This window comes from Camelus dromedarius, unplaced genomic scaffold, assembly GCF_036321535.1.
Source record: "Camelus dromedarius isolate mCamDro1 unplaced genomic scaffold, mCamDro1.pat HAP1_SCAFFOLD_35, whole genome shotgun sequence".
NCBI lineage: Eukaryota > Metazoa > Chordata > Mammalia > Artiodactyla > Camelidae > Camelus > Camelus dromedarius.
In genome coordinates this window covers 157873-184945 of record NW_026989813.1, presented here as the reverse complement: position 1 = coordinate 184945, position 27073 = coordinate 157873, and the positions used below count along the sequence as shown (strand labels likewise).

General features: G+C 45.3%; 1 long non-coding RNA gene across 1 annotated transcript; it reads right to left on the bottom strand.

The window, feature by feature from the left end:
- Positions 1-454: 454 nt before the first annotated feature.
- LOC135320831 (uncharacterized) lies at positions 455-27073 on the bottom strand. Its single transcript, XR_010380181.1, has 4 exons — positions 26672-27073; positions 19100-19252; positions 18243-18350; positions 455-988 (listed from the first exon to the last, which is right to left on the bottom strand). It is a non-coding gene; the product is annotated as an uncharacterized LOC135320831 (long non-coding RNA).

Here is a 27073-nt window from a genome sequence, read left to right as displayed (position 1 = left end):
AAGAGCAAAAGAGACAGACAGGAAAGTGCACATTGGGATTGGTTTCACTTCTAGGAATTTCAGCCCCCATGAAACAAATGGATCCATGTTCTGAGAGAGTGTGTATTTCAGCAGAAAAGCAACAGACGGATATGCATTGTGGGTGAATGGATATTACACAAACAAAAGATTCTTATAGTGGGTCTTTGTGTAATGTTAACAGTTAGAAAGTTTAAAGACGTGTGAAACCATAAACAACATGGACAGAATTCCCTCCGTTTGTACTGTGTATACAGATCTGTACAAAAGGATAGAGGGAAGAAAAAACTGATCATGGGACGCTAATGGAGAGAATCACATTTAACTTTGGAACCTCTCGTCTGATGCAGCCCCTCCCCCAACACTGACAAGATGCAGCAACCATTGGGGATGGCAGTTACCGGTTGGATTCCAGGTGGAATCTTGGTGTGTTCTGCCAGGATTGTTATGGCTGGTGGATCCAAGGTAACTGGGCAGAATTCTGTGGGTGGATCAGTGTCATGGAGGCGGTACCGCCCTCTATGGAGCTTGGCTTAAGTCTCTTTTTCTGGAATCTGTGTAAGTTCGAGATACTCGTGCTGCGCAATGGCCTGAGTTCACAGGTCAGTTTCCAGAATCTGAAAGGGCAGATAGTGGTAGATCTGCCTGTCATCAGCTTACAGGTGAGGCTCCGAGGTACTTTCAGACTTGCCCTGTCCTTTAGAATTTGACTTTATAGGAGACATGAAGGAAGTTGGCAGAAAAGCTGGCTGCACAAATTGAGGTGAGATGCGAACACATTGATGAGAGTTGTTCTGCTACAATGGAGAATACTGGCATGGAGACTTCTGTTGAGAATACCAGGCTCAAAAGACATTCATGAGACATATTGAACCTCGCTGATACTGGCAGAAACATATGGAGTGTCAACGTGCACTTTAGGAAGGTACTCAATTCTCTGCTCCAAGAACGGGTCCAAGATTACTGACGTCTAAAAGAGAAGAGATGGCAGAGATGATAAAAGCGCTCATGTTCTTGGAAGAGGTCGTGAGAATCCACACGTCCCAAGGGGCATTTATAAACCACTCAGACGACCAAGCACGAAGCACAGGTAAGCCTTTTCCCAGGGTTGGCCCTTGGTACCAAGCACTTGCTCTTCCCTCCCCTCCCCTCATGTATCCATTTTAAAGAATCAGCACTTGAGTTGCAATGAAGCCAGTAGGAGCTGAGCAAGCCCCTCCTTGTATCAGAGTTTCTCCTCCTTCACATTCTGTGCACAACAGTGAACTCCTCCATTGTCAACTACTCTCGACTAAAATAGATTGGTATTGAATTCTTCGCTCACACCTTGAAATGATGATCTTCCCCTAGATTCAGCAAATGCTGGGCTTATGTCTACTTTGGTGTGAAGGGAGTTTTGTAAGTGAGTGAATTTTTTGCCTGAATTTGGATATTTATTTATCCTCATTTTTTCAAAACAGTATTTGTAACTATTATAATTCAGTTATTGAAATGAAGTGTAATTGTTGGGATAGATATGTAGTGACACTTCTTTTGTGGACCGTCTTTTCCCTTTTGTCAAGTCCCAGGAGCAGGATATAATGTGATTGCTGTATTTTTTGGGTTAAATTGCTTTTCTCAACATAATTAGTCGATTAAACATTCTCATCTTTGATAGAAGAGCACATGATTGTCAATAGCCTAGCAAAGCTGCGGCAGTGTTCTCATATCTATAATATCTCTAAGTGCTATTGAAACCAAGCCTATGTAAAAATACATTGTTTGGGTTTCTTTGTGGTTTCCTAAATAATAATTTTTCCCCTTGAATCGCCAACATTGACCAGTATGTGTCATTATTAGGAAAGGGCACCACATGCACAATGGAAACCTAGGGTTGTGGTTGTTAATGGTTCTAAGAATTATTTCATTGTTTCTGTTAGTGCTGGAAGCACCAAGAGAAAACTGTTGACCTGCCTCCTTCATGACTTTTGGCTGCTAATTTATATTTTCTGTGCATTTTTCTTATTTGGATATTTCAAGCTGGTACCTAAATTTGGCAACTCTGTCTTATAGTTAGATATAGTATGTTTCTAAAACTGTATTTATTTTGATACATTTCCCATGTATGTAATTTAATTCTGTTTATTATTTGAAAGTCTGCAATGAGGTATGAACACATTGTCAGACCTGGAGTTTTCGGACACATCCTCCCACAACTGATATACAGAAAAATAGCTAAACAAGAATCAAGTGTCTGTGAGTTATGACTAAATTGTGTTAATTTATCCATGCCAAACTGGCAGAGTACCAGTGCAAACTTCGCTCACTCTCTCCCAAGTATAAAGCAAGATAAACATACACTCTCCCAGCCCTTGACTCAGGAACCCTGCTGAAAAATGCCCAAACATCTCTTACTTCAAAAGTCAGAAAATTCTCACATAACCTGGAAAGAGTAGAAGGCAAATTAGAGAATGGAAATCAGTGCAGGACCTGACCTTTGGTGAGGGAGCAGTAAAGGGGAAACTGTGTTTTACTGGAATGCACACTCTAAAGTGGACAGGTCATTTGAGCTGGAAGACAAAGTGCTGAGGGTTAAAAGAGTGCATAGTGGACGTTTGGTTGACATATCTGAAAGCAATAATCACAAAATTTCTCTGCAATTCATTCCCAGACCAATACTCCACCTGTTAATTTTGAGCTAGGAGTGCCTGTGGAATCTGTGTGTTAGGGCTGTGGCTGATGTCACAAATTTATTCCCAGGGGTTTGGAGATTGTTTTGGGCTGTGGTTGGTACTATCTAGAGAACAGATCTGCCTGGGTCCTCTCTTAATATTAAATCTGCTGGCATATGTGTTGTGGATTAGCATAGTAACCCAGGGCCTTAGTCACAGTCTTTCCACATCCACGGTATAATTGCTCATTTTCTCCATAAAGGAGAAATGGGTCTCATTCAGAGGCATCTTCATCTAGTTTCTAGAATCCAGGGCAATTTATTGTTGAAATCAGATTCTATAGCCCAAGGATCTGCAACTTTCATAGGCAGGATTGAAATTTCTTATTGTCCAAAGCAGAGGTTTTTGAAATGCCCCATGCTTGCCTTTGAGTTCCAATGCCTTATTGCAAGAGTTCTTGGAGCAGAGATCTGCTGAACAATATGTGAATTTGAAGCCTTTCCGTCAGACTTGACTACCACATGCTAATGCAACAATAGTTGTGGTGCTGACCCAGTACTACACTAAGGACCCAACTGTGGCACTGCACGCTTCAACAGGTTCTAATGTGTGACATCATTAGATTTGTTTCCACTTTTGTTTTTGTTTGCAGAGAACCTGAGGGAACCCATTATAAATTTTGACTTTTCCGTGGCAATAGTAAGGACGAATGCACTTTCATGAGAGTGTATTGGAACCATTCCCTATCCACATATCCAGCCGGCAGCCAGAAACCATTTGGAAGCCTGTATTCCAGCAAAAATTACTAGTCCCAGCACTGTCAGAGCTATGATAAGCATTTAACCAAAATGACACTCTGCTAACTTTACTAGAATAGGTTGTATTCACCACAACAAAAACCACACTAGCAATCATAGATATAACAGGCAACAGACACAGAAGGAATGCATGGCATCATTACATACCAAAAACAATCCTCACAGCATTAATACTAAATGTGCACAGAAATGATTTCACTTACAAAAGCTGTTCAAGTCTATAATAGATAACTGATAATCCTTAACCCATAGTGATAGAGAGATATAATAAAATTAAAAGAACCATTCAAAATTTTCAAAAGACAGGAGTCTCCTGAAAGAACATGCAATGTTTTAGACCACCAAAATTTACTAGAACATGACTTGAAAACGGAGGACATAAAAACACTGAAGGAAATCTTGAGTCTATGAATACAAATGCAGGCTAGTATAAATGGAAAGAGAAACACTTTAGATGAGCCAAATAGAATCAGAAAACTCAATGGTGAGAATAGCTAAGCTAAAAACAGTCCAAATCGGACTAGATAATGCAGAGGAACAAATAAGTGACTTCGAAAGCAGGATAACCGCAATCACTCAGTCAGAACACGACATAGAATAGCAAGTGGAAACCAATGCAAGCTATGCAACTGAAACCTGGGATAAGAGAAAACATACCAGTCTATGACTCATAGGGAACCCACATGGAAAAGAAGAAAGGCAAATGGTTTGAAAAGATATTTGAAGAAATCAGACTGAAATTTTCTTAAACCAAAGATAGAACCAGCTATCTCAACACAGGAAGCACAGAGGGTCCAATCATAATGAACCCTAGTAGGCCTACAACAATATATATTCTAATTTAAATGGCCAAAGTTGATAATAAAGAAATGATTCTAAATGCACCAAAATAGAATCAAGTGCATTGCAAGAGAACTTTCTAATGTCTTCAGCTGATTTCTTAATAGATAGATTGGTAATTTTTTCTTCCCTCTTTCATTTTGTGTTGATCTCTATTCCAAGAACTGATGAAAGGCAGATTCCTTCAGTCTAAACAAGATGAGTTGGCAGAGATTCTAAAAGTGTTCAAGTTCTTGGAAGAGGTCATCAGAATCAACACATCTCAAGGGGCTTTTTTCAGACAATACAAGAGACCATGCACCAAGCCCTGTTTATACTTTTACCAGGAGTGGGCCAATGTATTAAGACTTGCTGTTCCTTCACACTAAACCAGCCATGCAGGTATACCTTTAGTCTGCTAATGCAGTTGAATTGGAGCCAGGTCCAATTTTACCAACACTGTAGGGAGAACCTGAGCCTGCTACTGCAGGAGACACAGCACTGTGTCCCATTTCACCAATCTTTCAAGGAGGCCCTGAGCCTACTCCTGCAGGAGACTCAGAGCCAAATCACATTCCACCAGCTGTGTAGGAAGAACCCCAAGCCTTCACTTGCAATGGATCCAGGAATGTGTCCAATTCCACTAGCCTTGTAGGGAGACCTTGAGCCTATTCCTGCAGGAGAACCAGATCTCTGTCATATTCCACCATCCCTCCAGGAAGATGCAGGGCCTCCTCCTGCAGGAGACTCAGGAATGGGTCCAATTTCACCAGTCCTGCAGGGAGACTCTGAGCCAATTCCTGCAGGAGACCCAGGACTGGGTCCCATTCCATCAACTCTGCACTAAGACCTTGAATTGGGTCCAATTCCACTAGCCTTGCTGGGTGACCAACAAGCCTGATCCTGCAGGAAAATTAGAGATATGTCATATTCCAGAAGCCCTGCAGGAAGACTGAAAACCTGCTCCTGCAGGAGACCCAGGAATAGGTCCAAATCCACCAGCCTTGCTGGGAGAGCACAAACCTGATCCTGCAGGTGATACAGAGCGAGGTACAATTCCAACAGCCCTGCAGGGATATCCTGAGGCCACTTCAGCAGGAAACACATGACTAGGTCACATTCCAATATCCCAGAAGGGAGACTGTAAGCCTGTTACTCCAGGAAACCCATGACTTCGTCCCATTCCACCAAACCTGCAGTCAAACACGGAGACTGCATCTGCAGAAAACAGAGTGGGTCACATAACACCAGCCCTGTAGTGAGACTACAAACCTGCTCCTGGGGGAGACCAAGCCCTTCACAGAGAACATGAGCCAGCTTCTGCAGAAGAACAAGAGTTGTGTGACATTCTACCAGCTCTGCAGGTAATCCCTAGGCTTGCTCCTGCAGGAGACAGACATCCCAGTCCAATTCCATCAGCCTTTCCAGGGAGAATCCCAGCTTCCTCTTGTAGGAGAGCCAGAACTAGATCTCATTCCACCAACCCTGCATGGAAACACTGAGCTTGCTCCTGCAGGATACCCACAGCCAAGTCATATTCCACAAACCCTGCAGGGAGACACTGAGTCTGCAATTGCAAGAGACTGAGGACTGGGATGAATTCCACCAGCTCTGCAGGGAATCCCTCACCTGCTCCCATAGGAGACTAAGAGCCATCAGTTCTGGTGAGGTCCCTAAGCCTGCATCTGCAAAAAATACTACAGAGTGGAGTCACATTCCACCAGCCCTGCAAAGAGAACAGAACCTGCTGCTGCAGGAGACACAGGACTAGGTCCCATTCCACCAACCTTACAGGGATACCCTGAGCCTTGGACCAAGGAATGGGACAAATTCTGCTAACCTTCTAGGGAGACCATGAGCCTCTCCTGCAAGAGAACCAGAGATGGGTCATATTACAGTATTCTTCCAGGAAGACCCAAGGCCTGTTCCTGCAGGAAATGCAAGAACAGGCCCAATTCCTCCAGCCTGAAGGTAGTGTCCAAATCTGTTCTGGCAGGTGACCCAGAGATGGGTCACATTCCACCAGCCCTGCAGGGAGACTCTGAGCCTACTTCTACAGGAGACCCAGGAATGGGTCCCATTAAACCAACCCTGAAGGGAGACACAGAACCTACACTTGCAGGAGCCACAGAGCCAGGTCACATTCCATCAGCCCTGTAGTGACCCCTGAGCTGGGTCCAATTACACTATCCTTGCAAGGTGACCCTGTGCCTACTCCTGAAGCAGAACCAGTGATGGGATCATGTTCCAACAGCCCTGCAGGAAGACCTGGAGCCTGCTTCTGCAGAAGACCCAGGACAGGGTCTGATTCCACCATCCCAGCAGGGAGAAAACTAGCCTGCTCCTGCAAGTGACCAAGGTCTGAGTCATATTCCACTAGCCCTGTAGGAAGAACATAAGACTGCTGTTACAGTAAACTCAGAGCCATGTGCCATTCCAGCAACACTGCAAGGAGACTCTGAACCTGCCCCTGCAGGAAACAGAAACCCAGTCACATTCCACAAGCCCTGCAGGGATACCTGAGCCTTCATATGCAGGAGACCCAGGCCTGGGACCAATTCTACCAGCCCTGTGGAAAGACCCTGAATCAGCTCTGGCAGGAGACTAAGAGCCATGTCACATTCCACCAGCCCTACAGGTAATTTATCAGCCTGCTCCTGCAGAAGAACCAGAGCCAGGTCACATTCCATGAGCAATGCAGGGAAATTTAGAACCTACACCTTCAAAAGATCCAAGATTTGGACCAATTCCAATGGCACTGCACGGAGACCATGAGCCGTGTCCAATTCCACTAGCCCTGCAGGAAGGCCCCGAGCCTACTCCTACAGGAGAGCCTGAGATTGGTCATATTGCAACAGCTCTAGAATGACCCAGAGCCTGCTCCTCCAGGAGACCCAGGACTATGTCCCATCCACCAGCCCTGCAGGGAAACCCTGAGACTGTTCCTTTAGGAGAACCACAACTGGGTCACATTTCACCAGCAATGCAGGGAGACTTAGAGCCTGCACCTTCAAGACACCCAAGAATTGGACCAATTCCAACAGCACTGCAGGGAGACCATTAGCCAGGTCCAATTCCACTAGCCCTGGATAGAGACCCCGAGCATGCTCCTGTAGGAGACCCAGCACTGGGTCTCATTCCACAAGGCTTGCAGGGAGAAACTCTGCCTGTTTCTGCAGGAGACCAACAGCTGAGTCACATTTCACCAGCCCTGAAAGAAGACCCCAATCCTGCACCTGCAAGGGACCTAGGACTGGAACAAAATTGACTAGCCCTGTAGAGGTACCCTGAGCCTGCTTCTGCAAGAGAATCAGAGATGGGTCATATTCCAACAACCCAGCAGGGACAGTCTGAGCCTGCTCCTGCAGGTGATACAGAGTAGGGTGAAATTGCAAAACCTTGCAGGGACACCATGAATCTGCTGCTGCAGGAGAAAAAGGATGGGGTCTCATTCCACAAGCCTTACAAGGAGACCCTGAGCCTGGTCTTGCATGAGATCCTGAGCTGGATCCTGCAGGAGACACAGGACTGGGTCCCATTCTACCAACCCTGCAGGGGAACACGAACCTGAACCTGCAAAAAACACAGAACCGTGTCACATCCCACCAGCTCTGCAGGGAGACTGTAAGACTAGCCCTACAGGAGACCTAGAGCCAGGTTACATTACCAGTCCTGCAGGGAGACCCTGAGCCTGATCTTTTAGCTCCTCCTGCACTTACACACACACTTCTATGAGACCCAGAGCCAATTCAGGCATCACCACCACTACGGGCTGAGATGCCTCTGCAAACACCAACACTGTCATCTAATTCTCAGAATCAACCCACTCCCAGACCCGAACTTTACTTCCCTTCTCCTGGAATCATTTTTGTTTGTTTTTTTCTGTAATTTCCTTGTTTTCTTTCATGTCATTTAGAGTATCATCTATTTTTATGTTTTAAGTTTACAATAATAAAATTTAGATGTTTTTCCATTTTAAATTGTGCAATTCAGGAGTATTAAGTGCATTCACAATGCTGTGTAACCATCATCACTGTCTAGTTTCAGACTGTTTCTTTCCTCATAATAAAACCCTGTATCCAAAGCACACATTCTCTTTTCTCCCTCCCCTAGCCCCTGACAAGCCCTAATCCTCTTTCTCTCTGTGTGTCTTTCCCTACCCTGGATGTTCCCTATCAATGAAATCATACAAAAGTTGGCTGTTTGTGTCTGCTCTCATATTTTAACAAGGGACTGGTGTTTTTTTTTTTTTAACTTGAAGTAGTATTTTGGTTATTTGAAAGGGAAACCCAGGTGGATTAAACATGAGATGTACAAAATGAAAATTTTTAGTAACTATGTGCATAATCTCGGGATAGGCACTGCTATTCTATGTGTGATACCAGAGCCAGAAGGGAGATGCTTAGCTCTTCCTGTGGCAAAACATAACCTACAAAATAAAAAATAATAATATTCAAAAGCCATGAAAGTCAAACCACAACCTGGAAAAATCATTTTTCATAACCTAAAGTCAGAGAAAGGTTTCACATCCCTGTGGTCCAAAAACTTCTTGAAACACTGTGTTCTAAACAGAAACAGAACAAACACATGCAATTCCACCAAGAGGAAATGCAGGTGGCCAGTGTATATTAGAGGTGCTTGACCTCTCAAGTGAGGATGCACACAGATGTACACACTTTGGAGACAGCATTGGTCACCATCACACTGGCAGGACTTTAGCCTGGTTACAACCAGCTCTAGTGACAACATGAGGAGGCAGAGGCCACAGTAGATCCCCTGGAGGGAAGAGTGAGCAGACACTCCTCTCTGGGAGAACAGTATGCAGGATAAATTACAGTTCCACAAGTTCATCCCTTTCCGAGTAGTGCTGATGCTTATTGTTGATCATACTAAAATTCTTGCACAATTTTTCAAAGATGTCTTTTCAAGGATGTTCATCACAGTTCTGGTTTAACTAGTAGGAGATTGGAAGCAACACTAATGTTCATGGAGAGGGGGTGGGATTCATCAGTTCTGGTTCACATGGAGGAATGATTGTTGTGCAGCTGGAAAAATGACTGCTAGGTCTTTACCTGATGTCAAGGAAGCCCTCAGTTTGGATGCTTGTTAATCCATCATCTACATCCCAGATGCCATCTATGACCACATATGTGTCAAATCATCATAGATGTAAATGAATCTTGTGGTGTGTGAGAGACAGAGGCAGAGAGAATAAGAGAGATAGAGACTGAGAGATGTTCACCAAGCCATTCATGACGGTCACTTCTGGGGGTGGGATTTGCAAATCTCTGCACTTTTCCTTTAGGCAACAATTCAAGTGTTCATAATGTATCTATATTGCTTTACTAATTCTAAGGTATTTAAAGCATATGTTACTTGAGATTCATTCATATTGAATCCACAGCATAAAGTTTATTATTTTTATTTTAAAGTATTTGTTACAAGTACAATCAGAATTTATGAGAGTAAAATGATAAATTCTAAAGAATTAAGAATCAGATAAAGAACAAAACCTTTTGGTGACTCAGACACAGGCTAGCTAGTTGGCAGCAAATGGCAGGGTGGGACAGGTTTCTTTAGAAGGTTGTGTATGTTCTGAATCGGCATCCAATAGAGGCAAGGAAAAATTACAAAACATGTACGCTGGAAACTACAACAGCTTGTTGAGAGTAATTAAGAAAGACCTAGCCCTATTTTAAAATTTGAAGGAGTCAAAGTGACAGAGTAGAAAGACTCACAGCTTGACCTCTCCCACAAATACACAAAGAATTACATCTACAAAAACATTGAATTGCACAGAAACCTCCTGAACTCTGGCACAGTGTCTCTCATTTTGAAATACAGGAAGATTCTCACAAAATATGGTAAGGAATAAAAAGAAAAAAGACAAATTCAGTGCAGGACTGATCCTGCAGGGAAAAAGTAGCATAGGAAGAAAGGCACCCTCACACTGGGACACAACCTCTCTAGCTGGGAGATCAGCTAGGAAAGAAGCAGAGCTTCCAAGGTTTGGAGGACACAGTGGCAACTGCATGGCAGGCAGAACTGGGGAATACTGACACAGAGGGTCCCTGTGATGACCAGCCCTAGACATGAACTAGCAGGGATGAGCCAGGACTGGCTACTGGATTCAGTGAAGAGCCCAGGCAGAGGGCTGGGTCACACTGCAGAGAGGCAGCATCAGGAAACTAGAGGGCAGTGTGAGCTCTGGCTGTGTGTGTGTGTGTGTGTGTGTGTGGAACAGAACAGACTGAAACTCTCATAAAAAAGCACCAATGTTGGTATAATGGGGGAGGAATGATGCATGGCTGTGCCAAAGTCACTTTCTCCACTTGGCTCCATTGTTGGTGTGTTCTCATGAGAAGAGAAATGGGGCTTGGTCATAGTCAACACTGCTGCACAAAGGCAGAGCTGAATGTTGAATCTATATCCTGTGCCATTGCAACTTCACAGGCGGGACTGAGATTTGTTTACAGCCCCAGGCAGAGAGGGTGGATTTGCTCTCTCTGGTCACTTTGTGGATCCACACCTCTGGGACTTACAGGCAGTGAGTGGAGTTCTGACTCAAGAAGGGTGGCCAGTGAGGGTATTTAAAACAGGGTGGTGTATGGTTCCATATGTGGATGCAGGATTGGGGTTTGAGCTGAACCTGTAGTGGACCACAAATTCATGTGTGTGACTACACACTTGCTAAGGCAGGTCCAAGGGACTGACACTGCTGGATCTGGACTGATGTTTCCTGGGGCTCAGAACCTGAGGGGAACCAGAGTAGGTAGCTGACATTCCCATAGCTAAAGCAGGGATAAAGCCAACATCAACAAATAGTACTTTGTAAGTCTGCATAACAAGTGACAGACAACACCACAGAGGGAACTCCCCAGTGGAAATCTCCTGCCTATTTTTCTTCACAACTGAAGTGCTCCCACCCTGCCTACTACACACCACAGCTCAGAAACGGGTCTAGAAAAATACATAGAGCCAGAGAAATATAAGTAAATAAAGAAGCCGAGGAACCACTTTCAATTAAAAGAACAAGAGAAATCCCCTGAAAGAACAAACAGTAAAATAGATTGATAGTCTACTAGACTTCAAAAAGGGAATGATCAACACACTGAAAGAACTAAAAGAGACTATCAATAGAGACAGAAAACTTTGAAAAGAAAATTTAAACTATAAAGAAGAGCTAGTTAAAAATAGAAAATTCAACTACAGGCAATCAAAAACAGACTAGTTAATGCAGAGGAATGAATAAATGACTTAGGAGACAAGATAAATAAATAACCCAATACAGCAGACAGAAAAGCCAATAAAAACCAATTAAAGCAAGATAATATAAAGTGCGCCAGCCTATGCATAATAGTGGGTCCCAGAAGGAGAAGAAAGAGAAAAGGGGATTGAAAAGATAGTTAAAGAAATCATGACTGAAAACTTTCCAAACCTTAAGAAGGAAAGAATTATCCAAGTACAGGAGGCACAGAGGGTCCCAAACAAGAAGAAACCAAACAGACCTACACCAAGATATATTACAATTGAAATGGTTAAAGTTAAAGATAAAGAAAATATTCTAAAGGCAGTGAGAGAAAAACAAAATGTTAGTTACAAGGGAGCCCCATAAGCATTCAGCAGATTTCTCTACATAAAAACTTCTGGCCAGAAGGGAGTGGCAAGATATATTCAAAGTCCTGAATGAGAAAAGGCTGCAAACTAGGATATTCTATCTAGAAAGACTCACCTTTAGAACAGAAAGAGAGAGAAAGAATTTCACAGACAAGCAAAACTAAAAGAATTCAGCAGTAATAAATCTATGCTAAAAAAAAATTGAAAGTTCTAATCTAAATAAAACATAAACAGGAAGCTATAAAAATTAGGAAACCATAATTGGAAATGCAATAAATACAGTGAATTGCAAGGGAAAACATGAAGATATAAATAAGTCAGTAAGTCAATAAAGAAAGCAAGAAAGAAAGAGAGAATAGCAAAATCATAAAAGGTGAAAGAGGAGAGCAAGAGAATATAGATTTTGTTCCCTTTTTTTTTTTTCTTCTTTCTTTTTGTCTTCTTTCTTTTTAGGATGCACTTGAGCCTACATGACTATCAACTAAAACCAAACAGATGAAGTAAGGGGTTACCATACTTGAAAGACAAGATAACCACAAATCAGAAGTATATAAAGAGTCATAAAACCCAAAAAGAAACCAAGCTTATAGAAAAGAAATTTATCATATGACAAAAATGAAAAAAAAAAAATTAAAATAAAGAAACAAATAAGAAATACCAAATCAACTGGAAAACAAATTTCAAAATGACAATAAAACCACATCTATAAAATAACTACTATAAATGTCAATGGACTAAGTGTTCCAATCAAAAGAAAAAGTGAAGGAGGAGGAAAGATGGTGGAGTAAAAAAGATGCTCAGAGCTCACCCTCTCCCACAAATTCACCAAGAGTGACATCCACAGACACACCCACCACCCAGAACACCTGCTGAACTTTGACAGAATATTGCCTTCTTCAAAAGATAAAATTTTCCACAAATCTGGTAGGAGAAAAGAAGAAAAAGGAACATAGTTCAGGACCATTCCAATGAGGAGGGAGCTGCAAAGGAGTAATAGCATTAATACACTGGGTCTACCCAACTCCAATGGCGAGTTCAGCAAGATGGAGAGGGAACATCTGCGGCTCGGATCTGTACAGAATAGCCTTTGACTGACAGAACTAAGTTAATTGGGCACAAAGAGTCCCAATGATCCCCAGCCCTAGACGTGAACCAGCAGAGGTGGGATGGGACAGGCTGTCTGAGTCGAGCAGAGGATTCGGGCTGACTGTACAGAGGAAACCTTGGGGGACTGCAATGTTCTGTGTGCCATGGCTGGGAGAGTATACAGATTAGAACAGCCTGGGTCCCCCATAAAATCCAAAAAAAAAAAAAAAAAAGGCAAAGCAACACTGCTGGTGTGCCCTGGGGGGAAGGGGATACGTAGCCTTTGTTTCCACAGACCCACAGTGCCATTATTTGAGACTTCTTGGGAGAAGAGAGTCAAGGCTCAGCCATAGCCACCATATTTTCTGGTTCATGGTTCCCAGGTGAAGGAGGGGTCAAAAGCCGAATCCCTACCTAGGGGCTCCACAACCTCATAGGTGGGACTGAGATTTGTTTACAGTCCCAAGCAGAGGGGACCATTACACACTGATGCCTCTCTGAATTGGCTTTTCTAAGACAAATGGACAAGAAGCAGTGTTCTGGAACAGAGCAGGGATGAGGGCTAGTGCAGCTGTTTTCTCTGAGTCCACCTATGAAGCATGGACCTAATGCGGCAGGGGAGCTACCTGCCAACTACCTTGCACAAGTGTGGTGCTGGGACCAGGCATCTGGTGGGGGTGCAGACCACCCACAAACTGATGCTGGGACACAGACCAGGAGCACGACTGGAGGGCCTCTGGAACCAGCAAGTGGAGTTTTCACAGCAGGATATGGGCAGGAGTGTGACAACCACAGGAAAAAAAGGAGCTCCTGCTCAATAGCCAGGGCAGACTCAGGCCACCAGAACACCAGCCACACCACCAACAAAGGGGATAACAGGCAATAGGCATGGAAGGAAGACTTGGCAACCACCCATAATTAAAAACAACCTTATGACAAAATTATTAAGAGTGCATATTCTTGGAGAAAGGCCAAGATAGTGGAGTAGAAGGATACTTGTATCTTATCCTCTCCAATAAATACACCAAGACTGATATTCACAGACACACCCATCCACTCAGAACATCTGCTGAACTTTGATAAAACATTGCCATCTTCAAAAGACGAAATGTGCCACCAATCTGGTAGGAGAAACGGAAAAAAGAAGGAAGAAAATGCAAAATGGCTTGGGGTTGGTCCTTTGAAGAGGGAGCAGCAAAGGAGGGATAGTACTGGTTGACTGGGTCTCCCCCTTTCCAACGGAGAGGTCAGCAGGATGGACAGGGAACCTCTGAGGCTCAGATGTGTACAGAACCGCCCTTGACTGACAGAATTAAGTTATATGGGCACAAAGTGTGTCAACAACCCCCAAACCTAGAAGTGAATCAGGGATGGGAAGGGACAGGCTGCTGGATACAAGCAGACTCTGGTTGACTGTACAGAGGTAACCCTGGGGGACTACAGTGTGCTGTGGACAACTGCTTGGATTGTATACAGATCAGAACAGCCTGGGCCCCCCATAAAATAAGAAAAAAAAATAAAGCAAAGCAACTTTGCTGGCTTGCCTGAGGGAAGGGGAGGTTTGTCCTTTGTCTCTGCTGACCCACAGCAACATAACTGGTGATTTCTCAGAAGAAGAGTGATGAGGCTCAGCCACAGCCATCATACCCACCCAGGCAGAGGCAGGGTTGAAACCTGAATATGTACCTGGCAGTTCTGCAGCCTCATAGGTGGGACTCAGACTTGTTTACATCCCCAGACATATAGGAAGGTTCTGTCCTGGTGCGTCTATGAACTCGCACCTCTAAGACAAATGAACAAGGAGCAGAGTTCTGGCAAAGAGCAGGGACTAGGGCTGGTGTGGCCATTTGCCTCAAGCCCACCTACAAAGTGTGGAAAAGATGTGGAGTGGGGAGTAGCACTGAACAGGGGAGCAACCAACCCAACTACTGTGCAGGACTGCTGCACCTGGACACGGCATTGGGAAGGGGCACACCCTGCCCACCTACCATGCAGGAGAGCAGCACCAAGATGCAGCATTGGGAGGAGACGTGACATGTCTACCTACAGGCACTGGGAGCAGCACAGACCAAGGGTGTGACCAGAGGGTCTCTGGAACCAATGAGCTGAGTTCATGAAACAAGGCAGGGGCAGGAGCTGTGACAACCACAAAACAAATAGGAGTCCCCATTCAATAGTCAGGGTAGGCTCTGGTTAACAGGTTAACGGCCACATCCGTAACCAAAGGGATAACAGACAAAAGGCACAGAAGTAAGACTTGGCAACCACACTTATTTAAGAAAGACCTCTTGATAAAATTATTAAGGGCACACAATCTCCACGGGAACATCCTCTCTTCTTTTTCTGTTCCATTTTCTTTTACTTTTTAAATGTTACTTCTTAAATAATTTTTATATTTCTATTTTTAATCACTTTTAAATTTTTCTTTTAAAATACTAATATTATTATCTTTCAATTTGTCCAATTTCATTTTTATCTTTGTTTTGTGCTTCTGTTATGATGATACTCTGTTCTCAAATATTTTTCTTCCTTTAATGTTTTAAAAATTCATCCCAACTCAATTGTTATCTTGTTTCAATATGTTCTTCTGTTATTGATTATACTGCTTTTAAAACTAATTTCTTTGTGCTTAGTTTTATTTCTGCATCCACTTTATATAAATAAATAAACTCCTAAAGGACGACAGTAGATAACTGATACTCCATAAGCCATAGTGCCAGAGAGATATAAGCAAGATGAAGAAGCAGAGCCACCTCTCTCAATTAAAAGAACAAGATAAATCCCCTGAAAGAACAATCAATGAAATAGACATTGATAGTCTACTAGATGATTTCAAGAAAGGAGTGATCAAAGTACTGAAGAAACTAAAAGAGATTGTCTATAGAGACAGAGAATATGTCAAAAAATGAAATTGAAACTCTAAAGAGGAGCCAGTGAAAATTGGAAAACTCATTTGCTGAGATGAGAGTTGAGCTAAAGGCTGTAAAATGTAGGCTAGATAATTGAGAGGAATGAATATGTGACTTAGAAGACAGGACAACAGAACAGCTGAGAGAAAACAAATAAAAACCAATGAAAGCAATATAAGGGACCTATGGAATAACATAAAGCATGCCAACCTACTCATAATGGGGGTCCCAGAAGGAGAAGAAAGAACAAATGGGATTGAAAAGGTATTTGAAGAAATCATGACTGAAAACTTCCCAAACCTAAAGAAGGAATCAGATATCCAAGTACAGGAAGCACAGAGCGTCCCAAACAAGGAGGTCCCAAACAGACCCACACCAAGACATATTACAATTAGGATGACCAGTTTTGAGAATAGGAAATGATTCTAAAGGCAGAAAGAGAAAAACAAAGAATGAGATACAAGGGAACCCCCATAAGATTTTCAGCTGATTTCTCTACACAAACAGTACAGGCCAGAAGGGAGGGGCAAGGAATATTCAAAGTCCTGAATGAAAAAATGATGCAGCCTACGATACTTTATCCAGCAAGGCTATCCTTTAGAATAGAAGGAGAGATAACTTCACAGACAAGCAAAAACTAAAAGAATTTAGCAACACTAAACCTATGCTAAAGGAAATATTGAAAGACCTACTCTAAACAGAAAAGAAGCAGGATGCAACAAAAAGGAGAAAACCATGATTGGAAAGGTGATTGCTACAATGAATTACAACAGAATAAACATGAAATCATAAAAGAGGACATCTAAATCATTAAGGGTGGGGGAGGCGAACAAGAAAATGTACAGGTTTCTCTCTCTCTCTCTCTCTCTCTCTTTTGTTCTTGGTAGGATGAGTTTGAGCTTATATTACTATCTGTTTAAAACAAACAGATATAGTAATGGGTTAATATATGTACAAAGTAGGGTAACCACAAGCCAAAAAGTTACAATAGAGTCACAAAACTAAGAAGACACCAAGATAATAAAAAGGAAAATTACCAAACCACAAAAAGAAAATGAAAGGAACAAAGAGGAAATACAAAATCAACTGCAAAACAAAGTTCAAAATATAATAAACACATATCTATCAATAATTATTATAAATGTCAATGGACTAAATGCTTTAATCAAAGGATATAGAGTGCAGAGTGGATAATAAAGCAAGTATCTACAATACACTGTATACAAGAGACCCACGTTAGGGAGAAGGACACACATAGATTGAAAGTGAGAGGATTGAAAAAGATATTCCACAAAAATGGAAATGACAAGAAAGCAGGAATATCAACAGTGATTTCAAATAAAATAGACTTTAAAACAAAGATTATAAAGAAAGATTAAGAAGGACATTTTATAATGATTAAAGGAGTCATAGATGAAGATGTTACACTCATTAACATATATGAACCCAACATAGGAGCACCTAAATACATAACAGATAAAAAGGGAATATTTGATCGGAATACAGTCATGGTAGAAGACTTTAACTATCCATTAACATCACTGGACAGATCTTCCTTACATAAAATTAATAAGACAACATAGAAATTAAATGATAAAATAGAACAATTTGTCTTGGTTAATATTTTCAGAACATTATATTTCCCTAAAATAGAATATACATTCTTCCCAAGCGCACGTACCACATTTTCTAGGATAGATCATATACTTTGGCACAAAAGAAGCATTAACAATTTGAAGAAGATAGAAAATATTTGAAGCAACTTTTTCTGAACCCAATACCATAAAACTAGAAATTAACTACAGAAAAATAAAGGAGAAATAAATGACAGCATGGAGATTAAACAGCATACTATTTTAAAAAAAAATGGGTGGATAATGAAATCAAAGAAGAAATAAAAAAACACAGTGAGACAAATGATGATGAAAACACAACCACACAGAACCTGTGGGATCCAGAAAAGGCAGTGCTTAGAGGGAAGTTTATAGCGAATCAGTTCTACCTCAAAAAAGAGGAAAAACTGCAATAAACAATCAAACTTACCACCTAAAAGAATTAGAAAAAGAAGAGCAAAAAATAACAAAAGTAAGCAGAAGGAAGGAAATAATAAAGATCAGGGAGGAAATAAATAAAATAGAGATATTAGAAACATTTGAAAAAATCAAGCCAAGAGATGGTTTCTTGAAAGAGTAAACACAATTGACATAATTATGCTCTATGCTGGAAATTGACACAACAGTGCAAACTGACTATAACTCAATAAAATAAAAATTAAAAAATAAATATATTAACAAAAGAAAAAAGAAAAGGTAGTTTCTACTCACCAGACTGGAGGAGGGGACTGCACCCCATGCGGGGTCACACCCCATGGGAAAGCCTGGGGTAAGGATCGGAGGAGCAGGGTGCTGTGGACAGGATCTGTCACAGGGTTTCTGCAGGAGGGGAGGGTGAGGCATGTGAGCAGGCTGAGGACTGGCCATTTGAGTAAGTTCATGGGCTCTGGGGTGGAGGGGCTCCCCCAAGTGTCTGGACTTGATTCTGGGTGAGTTGGGCAGGTGGACAGTGGCTCAGTGTGAGTCCAAGTCCAGTGGAGGGGGTAGTGTGTTAGATCTAGAAGGACTCCTTCTGGGGTTGGAAGGCCCATAATGGAGGCAGGAGGCCAAGCCCAGGTGACTGAGAACAGTGTGTGTCCTGCATAGGCCTGCAGGGCAGACGAAAGCATCCAGTCTACAGAAGGTGGAAACATGGTCCATACAAGGGCACAGCTCAGATGTCACCCCCTCAGAGGAGCCTTCCTTGCCTGCACAGTCTACAGGGACAGCCTCTTCCACGCACATCTCCAAAGCAGACACCTGCTCCATCTCCTGCATAGCATTCAGGAACCGGGCCCCTGCTCCACGCCCAGCCATGGTTCTGCTGCCCTGAGGAAAAGCCCTCACAGGAGCCATCAAGCCCTGCACGACCTGGGCCCCACCTCTCTGTCTCTTCTGCCACCACTGTCTCCACCTGACCCTCTTCTCCTCCACTCCTGCACTCCCCCAGCCCTGTGTGCTCTCCAGAGCACGTGTCCCTCCTAACATGCTGTGTGTGCTCACTGTGTCTCATCCACTGCATGCCTCCCACCCAGGTCAGTATCCAGTGCACAGTAGGGCTCAGTAAGTAGAGAATGAATGACTCTTACCATCACTGCTGGGAAGACCTTTGTCTGTGGCCTACAGTGATCACACACACGTCACACATTCACTGAGGTCCTACTGTGTGTTGGGCGGGTTCCATATACCGGGCACAGCAGGGAGTGAAGCAGGCAGGTCTCCATTCTCATGCAGCAGACAGCCTGGTGGGGGACACAGAGAAAATTAAGTATAATATACACAATGTCCGGAGGCGATATGTTCCATGGAGAAAAATAAGGTCAGGGAGGACATTTGAGCAGATTCCTGAAGGTGTTCAAGAAGCAGGCGGAGAGAGATCCTGGCTGAAAGAGCAGCCAGCGCAAAGGCCCTGAGGCCACAGTGGGATGCGCGTGGAGGGTCTTAGTTATCCATGCGAGTTCTTAGTCCTGCCTTGAGTACGTATGTTGCTTTTATTTGTAAACCTTGATTTCACCTTTAAAGCAAATTAAACTGCATCATCAATCTGCATAATTTAGCCAATTCTGTTTCAGGTGTTGTGGGCACAATGGCGGGCTAGTTACTTGGGTTGGTAAAGAATTACCAGCGTCTGAGAAGGGTCTAGGAAAGTTTAATAGGGACACTGCTATAGGCATCATCAGGCCACACAGGCAAGAGGTGCCTACACGAGCGCCAAGGTTGAGTGTGTGGGGTCTGTTATTGGGGGGGTGCTATTCACACAAGGAGGAGGGGGCTGCATGATCAATTCATGCACAGGTACCTGGTTGGTTGTGAAATCTGTCAGGGGCTTCTCTGAACAACAGGCTTTACCACTTTAATAAGGGCAGGATGTGAGGCCTCTCTTCCTGGGGCAATGAGTTTTCATAGGGTAAACACACAGCAAGAGAAGATGTTTTATAGCTTGTGGAAATGCAGGTGTGCAAAGGGTCCTGCAGTGGGGAGTGGGAGGTAAGGTGCCACTGGGCTCTAGGCACACAGAGAGCCCAGGGGTGAGGGTGTATGACTCTAAAGAGTGCCACCTGGCTTCACACCAGGGACTTTATGTGAAAACAGGAGAATCTAGGTTGTCAGCACGTGTCTACTCAGTGACCTCCCTAAGCCTAGCTCTGTCAGGCACCAGGTGGCTGTGAAATGAACATGAAGGTCCCCACCCTGAGGACCCCAATGAATGAACATCTTGACATCCTCAAGCCCCTTCCCCTGCACCGCCACCCCACCTCATCTGGGTCTCAGGCTCTGACACTGATATCAGTGGCACCTTTGTTCCCTATATCCAGCTCTTCTGGACGTCTCTGTGATGAGCTGTTCCATGTCAGCGAGCCCCAAACTGAGCTCTGCCTTTACCCCATGAATGCTTCCTCCCTGTGAAGCCCCTTGTGAAGGAGCCACCACTAGCAGGATCCTTCAGCCCTGAGTCTCTGCCTTCCCCACCCCTCCGATTTCCCCCAGCCCATGATCCCCTCTGGAGGTCCCTATTATCCTCTCCCTCCCACTTCAGTCTTGGGCTGCACACCAAATCCCTCTTCACAATCTCCCACAAGACAGGTCCAGGTCCACTTGGGGACACTGAGGTGACACAGGTGGGTGTTGCTGGGAATGAAGAGCAGGATCCTGGAGCAGAGGAGAGGCAAGGGCTCCCAATCCACCAGAACACAGGCTAAAGTGGGGGCAAGACACCCATAAAGGGTGAGGCAGGCATCACACTGCAGACCCGCCCTCTGCTCCCCCAGGGTGCCCTGTGTTTCCTGCTTTGGCCTGGGGGACTTCCCCCTCACTCTCTGTTAGAGGGGTGCCCATTCATTCATTCACACCCTCATTCACCATGTACATGGGTCCTGCTCAGTGCCAGGCCTCAGCTGGATGACAGCTCATCCTTGGGGACACAGCTCAGATCTCACCTCCTCCATGAAGCACTTCTGGATTCCCACCCCTCCTGAAGTTCCTCTGGCCTCAGTTGGGACCACTAGGGCTGAGACCACACTCTGATTACCCCCCAAGTCTGTGATCTCTGTGAAAGCCCTGGGCCCAATGTGGAAAGAGACTCAGAAAAATGGGGCCAAAAGGGGCTAAGAAAAATGTTATTAGTTCTCTATTACAGAGAAGGGCACTGAGCTGAGAGAGGGCAGTGTCCAACCAAAGCTACAGAGGAGGGTCTCATTGAGCCCTCCCTTGGCCCTGTTACTAGTTCTCTGTTACAGATGAGGACACTGAGCCACAGAGAGGGAGCAGAGCCCTGCTATAGCCTTGGCCCCACGGCCTGTGTCCTTTATTACTAGCTCAATGCTGCCAGCAGGGGTGTGGGCCTGGAATGGAGGTTGAAAGCAGCCTGACCCCCAGGACGCCTTCATACACAAATTCAGTCTCAGGAAACACCCCTCAAGACCTACCCTACACCCCTGGGATTGGGACCTGATTGCTGTTCCTGGAAGCTGGCTGGGCTTCCCTGTGAATTGGCCCAGGAGATGCTTGGGACAGACACAGGGCCCCTGAGTCTCCCTGTCCCCAGATGAGCAGCTCTGGTCCCCTTGACTGTCCCAGGCAGAGGCCTGATGACATAAGGTGTTGGCCGGGTAGCCAGCTGTGGAGATGAGGAAATGGGAGCAACATGCAGGTACATGCAGAGTTCCAGGTATTCACTCAACAATCATTGATTCAGGCCTTGCAGTGTGGCTGGCCTGGGCCCATGCCTTGGTGTCCATTAGTGAATACAGTCAACCCCTTGAGCCTTCTGGGAAAGCAGTGCTCAGAGAAACGGGCCCTCAGAGCCCCCATCCTGCTCCCCATGAGCAATCACACTGAGATGAGGCTGCAGCCATGGGTCCCAGTGGAGGGTGAAGGGAGGAAGGAAACCCAGAGTGGGCACTGACCATGAGCCTGGACACTGGAACCAGATGGCCTGGGCTCTGTAATCTGGAGTGGTCACCTCCCCTGTTCTCTCTGTGCCTCAGTTGCTTCTGCAGAAATGGGTGATAACGCCTGTCCCTGCCCCACAGATTTTCATGAGGAGTCAGTGATCTCTTATGCATGTAGGACAGTGCCTGGCTATGTGTAAGGATCCTGCTCACCTCAAAATAGTCTGTCCCACTTTAAAGATGAGAAAGCCAAGGCTAAGGTGGTTATGAGACCAGCCTGGGCTAGCCCCCTTCTCATGCTCTGCTGTCCAGGTCTCTTGCTTTTACATCATCCCTCTGCCCCCATATCCACCCAGCAAAGTAGATGCTGAGAATCTGAGCAAATCAGAGTATGAATGGAGGCACACCCTCTCCCCAACTTGGGCTCTTGGGGCGGTGGGCAGGATGGGGATATCAGGCTCCCCCAGACTGTCCAGGAAGCCCAGCATGTCCATCACCTCATTTCCACTCAACACGGAGGTGTGTGTCCAAGGGCCAGAGGGCGATGGAGTAACCCAGGGTGGGTGGATGCTAGGTAGGTGTGGGAGGCACAGAGCGGCCCCTGGAAGACAGTGTCCAGGCAGCCAAGGTGTGGGGAATGAGGGTGCTCAGAAGGGGCAGAGGACAGAGTCCAGCCTGGACACCACCCCCTGCTGGACCCTGATCTGGGGTGAGAATTGGGACAAGCCAGGGCCCCGCTAGGGCTCCTCATCCAGCAAAGAGGTGAGGAAATTTAAGGAGACAATGGAGGCTGACCCCACCGTGCTCCCTGTGTGAGGGTGCTGCTTCCAGTATCTTGGAGGTTCCTTAGACCCTTGTGAAGTGGCTGCTGTTTCCAGCCCCATGTGGGCAGAAGAACTGAGGCAGGGAGGACAGAGTGACTCAGGACAGAGCTAGGATTCATCCAAGAGTGTGTGCTGGGCCTCTCGCTGAGAGCAGCCTCTGGGCATCATGGACTCAGGAAGTGTCTTGTCCTCCCTCTTAAGGCTCCTGGCATGTTAGGCAGGAAAGGTCCCAGTGCCCATACCTGGGCCTCTCTGGGTGATGCTGACATGTGGGATCATGATGGTCCTGGGAAAGGAGAGAGAATGTAGGCTGGGCGTCAGGTCTGCATCAGACCCTAATGATGCCCCTAATGTTGTGTGACCTGGAAACTCCCTGACCTCTCTGTGCCTGGCTTTCCAGCTCTGACTCACAGGACTGCTGTGCTTGGCAGACAGTAGGACCTCAATCAGAGGAAAAAGCCAGCCCTTCCCCAGGAACCTCTCCTCTTTCATGCCCAAAGCTAAGCCCATGTGCCACACATCACCAGAGCTGATACTTGACAAACAGGGCAAGTGAAATCCAGCAACCCCTCCCTCCTGCCTGAGGCCCTTCCCTCCTCAGTGACAGTGGCTCAGAGCAGGTCTCTGCATCCCAGAAGCCTGAACTGAGCCTTGTGACCTGGAGGAGTCCCTGTTCCACACAACATTTTTTCCAGGTGCTTCCAACAAGACACAAGAACACCTGGTCAGTCTCTTAGCTGCAAGGTCCTCCCTTTGCAAATTCCCCCATCACATCCGGGCTAGAAGATGTGAGTTCCAGGGCACATGACCATCCAAATGATGACTTCAGGGAAACATCCCTGCCCACACTGCACTCTTCAGAGCCCACCTTCTAAAAGAAGGGGTAGTGACCCACGGTTGTGCACAGTTTTATCAGAACACAGCCCTCACCCACCCACCATTGGAAACATGTGAGAAGCAGAGATTCCCAAGTGCCTGGACCCCTGTCATCCAGAAAGCAGAGGTTAGGGTAACAGACAGAAGGGGAGAAATTACTTTCATACTATGTATCTGATAAGGGGTTAACACCCAAAACATATAAATAATTCTTACAATTCAATAGCAAAAAAACAAGCAATCTGATTTAAAAAGTGGGCAGAGGAACTGAATAGACATTTTTCCAAAGAAGGCACACAGATGTCTAACAGGTACATGAAAAGGTGCTCAACATCACTCACCATCAGGGAAATTCAAATCAAAACCACAATGAGATATCCCCTCACACCTGTCAGGGTGGGTGTCATCAAAATACAAGAGATAACAAGTGATGGTGGTAGTGTGAAGAAAAGGAAACTTCTGCAATTTTGGTGGGAATGTAAATTGGTGCCATCACTCTGGAAAAGAGTAAGAAGACTCCCCCAAAGTTTAAAATTAGAACTTCTGAATGATCCAGCAAGGCCACTGCTGGGAATATATCCAAAGGAAATGAAATCACTATGTCAATGAGACAACTGCACCCTCACGTTCACTGTATCATTATTTACAATAACCAAGATATGTAAACAACCTAAGTGTCCATCAACAGATGAATGGATACAGAAAACGTGACGCATATATATGTATATATAATGGAATCTTATTCAGACATTAAAAAAATGAAATCCTGACATTTGTGACAACTTGGATGGACCTTCAGGGTATTATGCTAAGTGAAATAAATAAGACAGAGAAAGACAAATACTTATGATCTCATTTACATGTGGAATCTATAAAATAAACTGAAACCCATAGAAACAGAGATCAGGTTGGTGGTTGCCAGAGGTGAGTCAGGGGGTGATTGAAATACGGGAAGATAATCAAAATGTACAAACTTCCAGTTAGAAGATAAACAAGTCCTGGGGACATAATGTACTGCAAGGTGACTGTAGTTAACAACACTGCACTGTGCATATGATAGTTGTTAAGAGAGTACCTCTTAAAATTTCTGATCACAAGGAAAATAGTGTGTGACTATGGGTAATGACAGACGTCAAGTAAATTTAATGCAGTGATCATTTCACAATATGCACATGTAACAAGAATTATGCTGCACACCTAAAGCCAACAAAGTTATGTGACAATTGTATCTCAGGAATACTTATCCCAGGAAGCGGGGGTGCGAGCCTGGACTACCTACTGCAGGAGCTGCCTTTGCCCTCCAACAGCAGAGGGTGGTAGTTGTGACAGGGACTGTAGGTCCCTCAAAGCCTAGAATGTTTACTGTCTGGACCTTCACAGGGAGAGTGTGCAGACCCTGCCCTGGAAGACGGTGGTCATGGCAGCAACAACGGCCTGCCTGTGTGCAGGCTCAGCCCAGACAGCTCCTGTGCTCTGCTGTCACCGCATTTACTTCCCTCCACACCCTCAGAGGGAGAGGCTTCAATGTTCCGATTTTACACATGAGAAAACTGAGGCTCATTTGCTTTGAATTATTGACCAAGTGGTGGGGGAAGATTTGAACTCCAGTGTTCTGATTTCAAAGCCACATCTCAGTCCTGATTTTTACAAGGTGGAGGTCCAGGCACTGGGGACCCTCCACCTTCCTCACTTGTAGTCTTACTCCAGGGCTGCCATCCCCGAGGCGTCTGGGTGAACACATTTAATCCGCTTACTCTGCACCAGCTGAGCCCTTGGCTGCCAGTCTGTTGTCGCTGCCTGACACCAGCTGAGTTTTACAAGTGAACCATCACCCCCTGCCAGGCCACCTGCCCTGCCATGTGGGGCAGACCACTCCTAGCCTGGTCATTCTAAACCCTTAGCTCACACATTTGCACAACTGCATCGAAAGGGCCCTACTCCCTGTGTGGAGGTATCGACAAGGGGAAGGGAGGGGAGTTTTGGGTGGCCCCTTACTCTGAAGGTGACACATGACAGGGACATGTTCATGTCCATAATGGCACTCAATTTGAAGCTAAGAACATGGTCACAGCGAGAGGTAAAAGCTGAGAGGCTACAAGGCTGCTGAGAAAGGGGCTTGACTATTGAATTGTAAATGTGTAATTTAATTTAAAAATTAGCCTCCTGGGTGATAAGAATTTGCCCCTAAGGCCAGAATTGGCCACCTGACCCCTGGGAACCCCTCAATTCCAGGATGTAATCATCTGAGCATGGAGGGGGCTTAAATTGGGGTGCTGTCCTCTCAGTCATGGTGCACCTGCCCACATGTGCACCCATGAACTGCAGTTCTCACACATCAAGGCACCTCTCATGCCCTGCCAAGGAGTTCCAGGTCATAAGGAAGGGATGACAGACTGTGAGGTCACACGTGTGCCCCTGCAGGGGTGAATGTTGTATAGGGCAGAGCCCCCCCACTCTCACCTCCAGGAGGGGTGCTGGAGGGAGCAGGACTCCTGAGCCCCTAGGCTTAGCAAGCATCCTGGCTGAGGGTGGGGAGGCTGTCCACTCTGAATTCATAGGTCAGATGGTAGATTTGGGTCCCACCCCCACAGCTCACCAGTGAGACCGTTTAGTCTGTTTTCTCTGTAAACTGGAACCCAGTCACCCTCACCCTCAGAAGTAGGGGCAGCCTGTGTAAATTACAACACAAAGCCCTGGGCTGTTTCAGGTGCCTGGGGGTGTCCAGGCCCCTAGGCCAGGCAGGTGGGAGAGGAGATGTATGGGTTAGCAGGTGTGAGAGCAGGGCTGAGACTTGGCTGAGTGCATGCACTCTAATATCCAGGAACTGCGAGCTACCACTAGCAAGTCTGTTCACAGAGGCCATGTGTACTCTCCCTTGTCATTTACAATCCCCTGTTTGAACAGAGGCCTCTGGAGTCTATTAGCCACATTGTTGCCTGTCACCACACTGTTGCAGTTCCAGGGTCTCCATTTAGCCAGCTTGAAGGAATAGTCAAACTTTTTCTTAAAACCAGTGACAGAAAACCAAAGTGGCTTAAAGAAGCAAACAGGGCAGGAGAGAATGACTTACCTAACTGAGACATCCACAGGGAGATAGCTTCAGGCAGGGCTGTACCTGGTGCTCAGTGACATCAGCAGAAGTCATCTTTCCCCACCTCTGGGCTCTGCCACTGGTGTCATCTTCACATGGCTCTGCCTTTACGAGAGCAAGATAGTCACCAACTGCCACAGGCTGACATCACCACCCCTCAACTCCCAACTGAAATAGAACTTCTCTGCTCCCAGGATTCCAGCAACTAGGCCTGACCTCCGTGGAGCCTGATTGGGCTGGTGCCCAGCCCTGAGCCAATCACAGTGGCCAGGGAGGATGGAAAATGCTGATTGGCCAGATCAAGGCCATGTGACCATCCTCTCCAGGAAACCTGTGAGCTGTTCACCTGTTTTCAGGTTGGGAGAGTGTGAAGTCTCCCAG